Source organism: Seriola lalandi, unplaced genomic scaffold (assembly GCF_002814215.2).
Source record: "Seriola lalandi dorsalis isolate HSWRI2012SDOR001 ecotype SW California unplaced genomic scaffold, Sedor1 jcf7180002054883, whole genome shotgun sequence".
Classification (NCBI taxonomy): Eukaryota; Metazoa; Chordata; class Actinopteri; order Carangiformes; family Carangidae; genus Seriola; species Seriola lalandi.
In genome coordinates, this window is record NW_019525658.1 from 5,711,625 (window position 1) to 5,721,074 (window position 9,450).

Consider the following 9,450-nt stretch of genomic DNA (forward strand, 5'->3'; position numbering starts at 1 on the left):
AGAGAGAGGGCGAGAGACAGGAGAAGCACAAACTACAGGAGAGCAAAGACACAAAGTTAATGACATGCAGTAGCACAATATGCAGAGAGGAGGAGAGAGAAGTGCTCAGTGCGTCATGGAGTTCCCCCAGCAGCCTCGGCCTATAGCAACATAACTTACAGATTGTTCAGGACTCACCTGAGCCAGCCCTCACAGCAAGCTCTATCAAAGAGGAAAGTTTTAAGCCTCGTCTTAAATGTAGAGCGAGTGTCTGCCTCTTGGATCCAAACTGGGAGCTGGTTCCTTTCATTTGTGATCACTCTCTACAATTACCCTCTAAAATGCCTCTGTTTCTTCTGCTATGACGTGAAATTCAGCACACACCGGTGCAAACATGTGGGCTGAATGTTTGAAGGATTGTAGTTGTGCTCACTTTTAACGATGTTAACATGTCATCATTCTTTCCCCCTCTCCATTGCTCTGACTGTCTTTTTTAGTTGACTTATTCTCTTCATAGTGTGCATTCTCGCTAACAGGCTATCTGAGCTCTTGGTGTGATACACATACAATTTGCGACACGAAACTTGAAATAGATACGGTCTAACATATACACATTTAATGCACTGACACACACCGGCCACAACTAAAAAAAGGAGCCACGTTTCAGCCTCTCTGTCACCATCTTGACAGGTGTTTATACGAGCAGACCCTGACAATGCATCTGAGTACAAAGGCAAAGGGAAGGTTAAGAAGAAGAAAAACTCAGCATTTGCTGATGACATGGAGTTAGAGTGTTTTAGTGCAGAAAGTGCCTGGTGACAGAGTGGTGATAAAGGCAGTGCTAAAAGCTGAGATTTGGCCCAGTATTACACAGATTACTGCATCTCTCTACAATCCTCTTTCAAGACAAAGTCAAACAGCTTCAACCCCGTCACATTATTTTTACTGTTACAGCTTTGGAATACACATGACTGCTCTGCACTGTTGCTTCATTGAGAAACATTAGGTAAGCTAAAAACAATCTCCAAGTGTTTTCCCCTCAGCTTTACTTGAAGTTTGTCTTATTTCTTTTTTTTTAGAGTGATATTTTTTTCCATCTGTTGTCAAAGGAAAAGATTGTCAATAAGGATCAATTGACTGTTTAGATTGGACTTTGTGCTAAGAGTAGAATATATGTGCGCATGTGCGTGTGTGTGTGTGTGTGTGTGTGTAGGAGGGGGTATTAGGGTATTAGCAGGAGGGAAATGGATAACCCTGAGATTTGGTTATAAGCAACTTGAGAGCATTGAGAGAGTGCAAGAAAAAGGAGATGGGGAGGTAAAAACAAAGAGAATGGAGTGGGAGAGCATACGGGTAGGCAGCTCTATTCTGTCGCAATAGGGTGAGAATAAAAGCTAGAGAAAAAGAAAAGAATAAAAGAATAAAATTAAGAGATTGCAGGAGAAGAGCACACAAGAAAACATATGAGAAAGAAAGACAAGAATGAAGATGGAAAGTGGAAATAAAGAAAGTAGTATGGCCTAACAGAGAGTGTGGCCAGGAGCCAGATGAATGAGTCATAACTCAGCTTCATTAGCAAGTATGTCTCTTGACCTATCGACATCCACATCGCACCGTGTAATCCCTGCACATCGATCCGCTGACCCCGAGCCGCCCGATTGTTACCATTCCTCATTGTTCTAGCATCTGAACTTCTATATATTCTTGATGCTCTCCCGCGTCGCCTCTCAGCCAACCGCCACCCTCTTCGCCATTAATACTGAACTTCTTCAAATGAGCACAAAGGTCAGCATGTGTTTATGCATCTGGCAGGACTCTCGAATGCATGGCCTAGATTCAGCCGAATGGACAAATGTCTGTTTGAAAAAGGTAAAAGTTTAAAATCAACTTGTACCATGTCAGACATGGAAAGTGTTTGAGCTCTTTCACAAAACATAACAACAAAAGTGTCATGTTTTGATTAATGGGTACTGCAGTCACAGCTGGCTTACTATTCATTTATAATGTCTTATATGTTGAGATCAGTAGTTCAGATGATGTGAACACTGTCTGAATCTCATTGTTTGTGTTATCACTGTCGTGCTACCGTTATTGAGGTGGTAACTATACTGCAGAACAAAAAAGTTGGTAAGTTAAGAGGAAAAGTAAGGTGGTAATAGACATGACACAATTAAAACAAAAATCTGTATTTTCTTAAAGATATTCAGTTATTGTGAGTTTCAAATTACCTGGTTATTCTGTTAGAAGCAACACTGACATATTTTTAACTAATAAAGTTGTCATGGCCATTGGGATTGCAAATAGATGCCTGAAAATACACCAAGCTGACATGGAGCAACATTAGTAACATTCATTTGGAGTTGTAATTTGTAGCTGTCAGAGTCAGATATTCATTTTCCTTTTAGCTTTGTTTTGGACTCTGGAGGAAAATTCAGGATCTTTAGCTGCCAACTTTGCTTAGTTTGCTAGTTGATCATTTGTCCACTGTTGTGTAGGTATAATGTAAAGTGGGTTAACAGAAAACAGCTGCTCTCTGTGGCTGGAAAAAAGGGCAAGTGAGAAATCAATAAAAACATTAAAGTTGCAAAAAACCAAAACAATAAGCTAAAAGTAGTTAAATTGCTCAGGTGATGATTATCTGTTGGTTTGTCACTACAATTGATCCCTTTAACATATCATTATATATCACATATTCACTAATCCATTGTTAATATATTAAATATTGATTAGCGTAGCTATAATTTGAATAGGTTTATGTCCACCAACAGATTTTCATCAATAAAAACAGTGATCATTGTTCCTGCCCTCCTACACCAACACAAGTACAATAACATGTTTTCATTTTGGTCAGATAAACACTTCATTATTGATATACAGTATGTTGCCATTTCTAGTAGTTGTATATTCCACTTTAGAAGGCACTTCTCAATTACATTTTAGGACTCACTGTCAAATTGTCATCACTCTATCTGTCACGATTGAAAATAAATAAAGACCTGGAAATTACCTGTCACCGCTTGTTGACAGCACAGGTTTGGTTTGTTGTGACAACAGATAGCGGAGCAAATAATAAAATGTGAAGTACACACCATGATTTCCAGTTTATGAAGCAACGCGGCCAACAACGTAAACAAAAACGCAAAGCTGACAGAAAACCATTTTCTATAATTATTTTCCACTTAAAAATATTTCTTTGTTTTGTTTAAATTATATTATTATACAGACATCCTCATATATTTATTAGTCTAGTTTGTTATAGTTAGACTTAAAATGTCATTGAAAACAGAATCGGACACCACTGCTCTAATTACAAGTATTCTGTTTTGTAGTGATTGGCAGTTAAAAAAGGAGGAAAGCTTCCCTTTGAAAAGCTGGGTAAGCTTTGTTTGTCTCTAGAGAAGACATATCACAGCTGTCTTCTTTCTTATTTAAACTGTAGTTTGTTTGCAGCCAGGGAACATACAGATTCCATCCAGCTGTACGGTACTTGTCTACAGCTGTGTGGGAGACTCTCCCTGCTTCTGAATCAATGACCAATTCAGTTTCATGCACCACGCTGACATTTAACCAACAGAGGCAGAAAGGTTAATGGAATTCCATATGTACGCACAGACGGCCTGTACAGTGGCTGATTGTATCTCAATGCTACTTAGCAGAAAAGCCAAACTAAAGGGAGAAAATCCTCCTCCAGCTAAGCCGTATATCAGCACATTCACACACAAGGCCCACTGGATGGGAGTGCATTAGATTAGCTTCTTTTGTCTGTCAGTCTGTCTACCACTTACCTTCTCACCTAATACTCTGTCTGGTTTTCAAATCTCTGTCTCCCTAACTGTCATTTTTCCTCTGACTCTGCCACTTTGTTGGTCCTGGTTCATCTTTCCCTCGCTGCTCTTCATCTTCTATCTCTTTGTTTTCCGTGTCTGCAGTCCATATGTCTTCCTTGTTGACTTTCTGTTTGTCTGTCTGCCTGCGTATCTGCTTGGCCTTGTATCCAATCTGTCTGTCTGCCACCTGCGTGCCTTCTCTATCTGTCAAGTCTGTGCAGCAACACAAGAAGACATAACACCCATCCGATCATGATCTAATCATTCAACCAACCTCTTCCTCCACCTTCTCTCCCTCAATTGCCGTTTAACTTCTCCACTAAAAAAGTGACTCTCAATAAAGCATCAGCATTATGAGAATGTCTCTGATCTCCTGGTTTCACCTGATGCAATTTCAGCTCATGAGAATGGCTGGAATCAGCACAGAAAAATGGAGGCAGTGTTTGCTGCCAACTTTGTCGAGCTCCAGTAGCCGCTGTGATGAGAGCGAGGTAGACACTGGGCCCTGGCCACTGTAATGCAGCTGGATAGCTTATACATAAACACAATTACCCAAACACAAGGGACGGGTGCTCACCCTGCTGCTCAGATCTACTGACTGGCGGGAGAATGGACTGGACACAGCCAATGATGGGGATACACACAACCACATGTTTAGGGAATTACAGTGGCCATTAGGCAAATCCTGAATGTAAGTAGAAGCTAAAGATGGATAATGGGTAATACAGAGCGCTTCAAAGGTTACACATCAGGCAACACAAGAAGCCCACAAAACAGGGGACACATGCAGCACAGGTTACACAACAGGAAATAAACAGGATGCAACAAAGCATTATGAACCTGCAACTTCATTTACAACCTGCAACAAATGATTTACTGCTTGAAGCAAACAACACAAATAGGGACAAGAGGGCTGTGTTTCTGTAACTTAACACTGTTTGGACTGTGTGTAGCCAGCAATGTAATAATATATCATTAGTCCAGTGGAGGAAAGTACGTACTTACTGCAGTACTGTGCTTAAATACTTGAGTATTTCCATTTTAAACTACTGCATGAACTTCAAACTTGTTTATAACTGGACTTCACTTCAATGATCTGAGAACTTTACCAGTTACTTTTCAGATTCAAATTTTACATAGAAAACTTATAATGAGTTTCTAAAATAATATACTGTTGATGGTTGAGCTATAAAATATTAACATATATAAAGTATGGCAGTTAGAATTAGTTCCACCTGAGGGACAACATCAATAGTAATGTTATAGTAATAATATAGCATAATATAGTATATGATAAAAATAATAATGATACATTTTATTTATAGGCACCTTCCAAGGCACTCGAGGACATCTTACAGCACACAGTAAACTGGTGTTCAGTAGCATTACAATAACAGGGGCAATTGTGCTGCCTAATGAGTACATTTACTTTTTTACATTGTAAGATTGCAACTTTTACTTAAGCAACAGATCTAAACACTTCTTCCACCAATGTCATTTGGATTGGTTACAGTGGCCAAAAGCCTCAAGTGTAGCTTCAGACTAACTGTACCTGTAGAAAAGCTAATACAGAATCATTAAGAGACAAAGGGAAGTGGATTCAGTGAAATTCAGCTAGTGTCATTTTTTTGCCTTTAAGGCCAGTGTGTACTTCAGCACCACAGTTACTTTAATGACCATGTTCTTTGCACAAGTGTTGAAGTGCACAAGTTCTACATGTGTAATGATCCTTCCATGTGATTGACCTGGATTTAACTCATTCATATGCCATTGCTGCTACAGGATAATTGTTTTTAATGTTAACAGTGAAGACTGAATACACTTCTTCTAAAACATAAAATTCCACAGAATATTGTTTTATAATTACCAGATAAAGTTTCAGATTCACCTCTCTCCTACGCTTGCTTGTTATGGCTTACTTGCCCACACATGTGACCTTTCTGTTTTTCTCTAGCGCTCACGCTCTCTATCTCCGTCTCTCTCTCTCTCTTTGAATGTCTCTCTTTAAAGTTTCAGTTAAATGATGCTAAAATGGCCCGGTCCTTTCTTTTATCCCTTAACCCTTGTGGAGCCTCTTGGGAGGCATTCAAAGAGGTTTGGGGCCTGTCGCTGCCTCATGGTTATAAAGTCCTGCTGTATTTACTGTTTTAAATAAAGCTCAGATCAATGTGTGCCCTCTACTTCACAATTTGATTTGATAGCTTCATTAAGGGCAGTGGCCTTTGAGTGTTTGATTAGTATAACAAACGTTTGTAAGGCGTCAGCTTGACACAGCAGTGTCCACCAAACATACAGTAAGCATAACTTCCTGGACCTTGAGACAGCGCGCAAAATCAATTGTCAAAAGCTGGAAAACCTTCATGCAAACACTTACATCAGAAGTTACAGTCACACTCCGTTAAGTCACTGTTTTACCACAGACGTGTGCTGTTATGTTTTTTAGCCAAGGTAGCAACATTGTTCAGTGGTAGTGTTGGCTGGTCATTCGGTCCACAGACAGACGTTCATGTTCCCCTCAGGATGAATAGCAATAATAATTGTGATCTTTCCATCTAGTGCCAACATCAGGTCAAATATTCAATTAGTCCTGACATGTTAAACTTAGGTGATGTATACAGTAAACATTAGCCAGTACCTGCTTAACATTAGAATGCTGACTTTAATATTGTGAGCATGTTAGCATGCTGAAGTTATCAGTACTTTGATTTATGACTAAATACCTGCAAAGCTAATGACATTCCCATCTGCTTCAAACGATGTTTAATTGGTGCTAATAAGCATGTTTGCATACTAACACACTAAATTGAAACGGTGAACATGACGTCCCAGTTTGTCTGGGAATGTCCCAGTTTCAAGTTGGGTGTCCCAAGTCTCAACATATATAAATAACGCTAAAATGTCAAGGTTTTCAACTTTCAATACCCAACTGTCCTGGTTTTCACCACAATTACAAAAAGAAATCCAATATAACATAGAGACAATTATTATGTTCTGTGCCACTCATTATTACCTAACCCATTATAAAAACATGAACAATGCACCATGCCTGAACACTGATTGTATGTGTCAGTCAATTAATATGTCATTGACAAGGCTGTTCCTACCTATGAGTCCTAGTCAAACGTCATAGGCTATGACGCAGTGAACAGTTAGCTGTCACGCTGAGGAGACAGTCGGTGAATGCTGCGTTTATGGAAAGTTTATGCTGCGTTTATGGAAAAACAATTATTTCAGCTTAAAGCGCTGAAATAATTGTTTCCAATGATGATGATTACATAATACCCACTAAAGCATCATCATCAGCATGTTAGCTTGCTAAAGTGTGCATTTAGCTTTGCTATAGCATCATAGCATGGTCGTAGCCTTTTTCTTAGATTGTGACTCATTATTTAGCTCCTCTTTGGCCACCAATTTTTTTTAATCTATTACCTTGTACAGCATTAAAGACAAATCTAGGAATAAAAGTCTGACCTAGGTTTCTTGAAGGTGACCAGCAGGTACACCCAGATCCCCCCACCAGTAATTTGTACATTAGATAGGGGTAGTTTTTTGAATAGGAAGTCATTAGTAGATAAGTCATGCGATGAGGGGTTTTATTACCTGCACACATCTCAGTCACACATTGTTACTATACTGTACTATGCCACTAAATTTATTACTCTACTTTCTCATCATGGCACCACTGCTTCTTTAAAATCCACCCCCAAAAAAGGAAAGAAAAAGCACACAGTACCTGTTTTTTCTAAATTTATGACATGGTTACTGAGATGAGATAAGAGCTACTATAGTGGGTCTTATCTCAGACAGCAGCTTGTGGTCTTCCTCTGTGTTAAATGCCACCATGAATTATATTCCTTTCCCTCTACATTGTCCAGCCATTTGCTTTTCCTCTGGCAGTTTAAACTTTTTTTTCACTCAATAAAGAGCTGAAAAGAAATCAGCTGTGGCCACTGTCTTCACATAAATTAAATATTTATTTTATCTGTAATATTATGGCAACCTAGCTGCAACATACCATGGCCCTTTTTCAGTTCCTGAAAAGTGAGTTCTCTTTTGTGTCAAAGCAATGGAAAATATTTCATTCATTAAAATATCATTCACTGTTTGGTCTTCACAGAGGAGCTGTTAATGTGAAGTGTGTGAAGGACTGAATTGTAAAACACCAAATACATGATGTGTCTGAGAGATAATTGCGCCGACACACAGCATGAACAACCAAGAAAGTTTGTGAGACATGCTGTACAAGGACAAGTAGACCTTGCATACACCACACACACACACACACACACACACACACACACACACACACACACACACATCACTCCCTCTCCGCTCACTGACTCAACCTAGAGGAAACAACAAAGCAGCTGAAACAAAAACCTGGTTGTTCAAGAAGAAAGGATGAAGAGAGGGCGCAGTAAGGCAAGAACACAAAGATGGGGGAGGATGGGGATTGGGGGGCCGTTCGCTTTTAGGGGCAGCTTTTCTGTTTATGCTATATTCCATCTGTATCGTGTTACAGCTTGGTGCTTGTGTCGGCAGAGGGGGCTTAACTAAAAGAGTCAAAGGGAGAGCGAGAGAGGGAGAGGCCCAGCAGGGAATACCAGGTCACAAAAGATTTACTTCACCCCTGTCCAGAAACCAGTTTTTCAAGCAAGAACAATACAGGCAGTAGAAAAAGAAATGGAGCTAGATAGGCAGGGCCAGGTGGGGGAGGGGGAGGGGGGTTGTAGGTGGAGGATTGATGACACAGTAAGGAGAAATATATAGAGGAGGAAAAAAAGGTAAGGAGTCCCAGAGTTCAGTCTCGGGGGGGAACTCGCGGCTGGCGTTGGCTTCAAAGCGTTTCGAAATTGAAAAAGCGAATTGAGAGCAGGATGGGATGAGATGGAGGGGCGAGAGGGAGCGAAGGAGGGAAGCCACGAAGAGAGAGAGAGAGAGAGAGAGAAGAAAGGGAGAGACAAAGAAGAAGTGGGGAGGGGGGGGAGAAAGGTGAGGTTCCCCAAGAATGAGTTCTGCATTTGAATCTGAAATTGGAAACAGAGTGGCAGGTCACTGCTCGGCATTGCAGCTAATGCTACTATCTGTCTATGAGAGTGTTCTCTCTCTCCTCCTCCTTTCCCCCTCCTCCTCCTCCTCTGTGTTCTGAGCAGTGCAGATGGTGCAGTGTTCGCCCGCAGATATTAAGAAACCCAGGAGACCAAGCGCGTGAGAATGTTCTCCATTCTCTGCTTCCTCTCCAGTCATTCAGCAGCACACTCGTACTCACCAGAGAGCCATGCATGCAGGCTGCAAGTATCACTCAAATAGCTTGGGGGATGAGTCCTATGATCTCCACTGTTTTACACACATAATGAACATATGCTGGTGGTGTAACTATTTGAGCACAAATGCACATACGCAGGAGCACACACACATTCTCTTACACACAAGCGTGCACAAAGGCGCTGGAGTCTCGTGCCTCTGCTGGTAACATGCAATTATGTGGCTATGATGTCATTGATTTTCTGCATTGGTTGGAAGCTGCACAATGCCGAACGATTAGAGAGCGCTGGAAAGTGCCTCGCTGTGTGGAATACTAATACACTCATTTGTGAGCAGTGGCTAAAAGGGAAATGTTTTTCCATGCACCCCCCACCCCCAC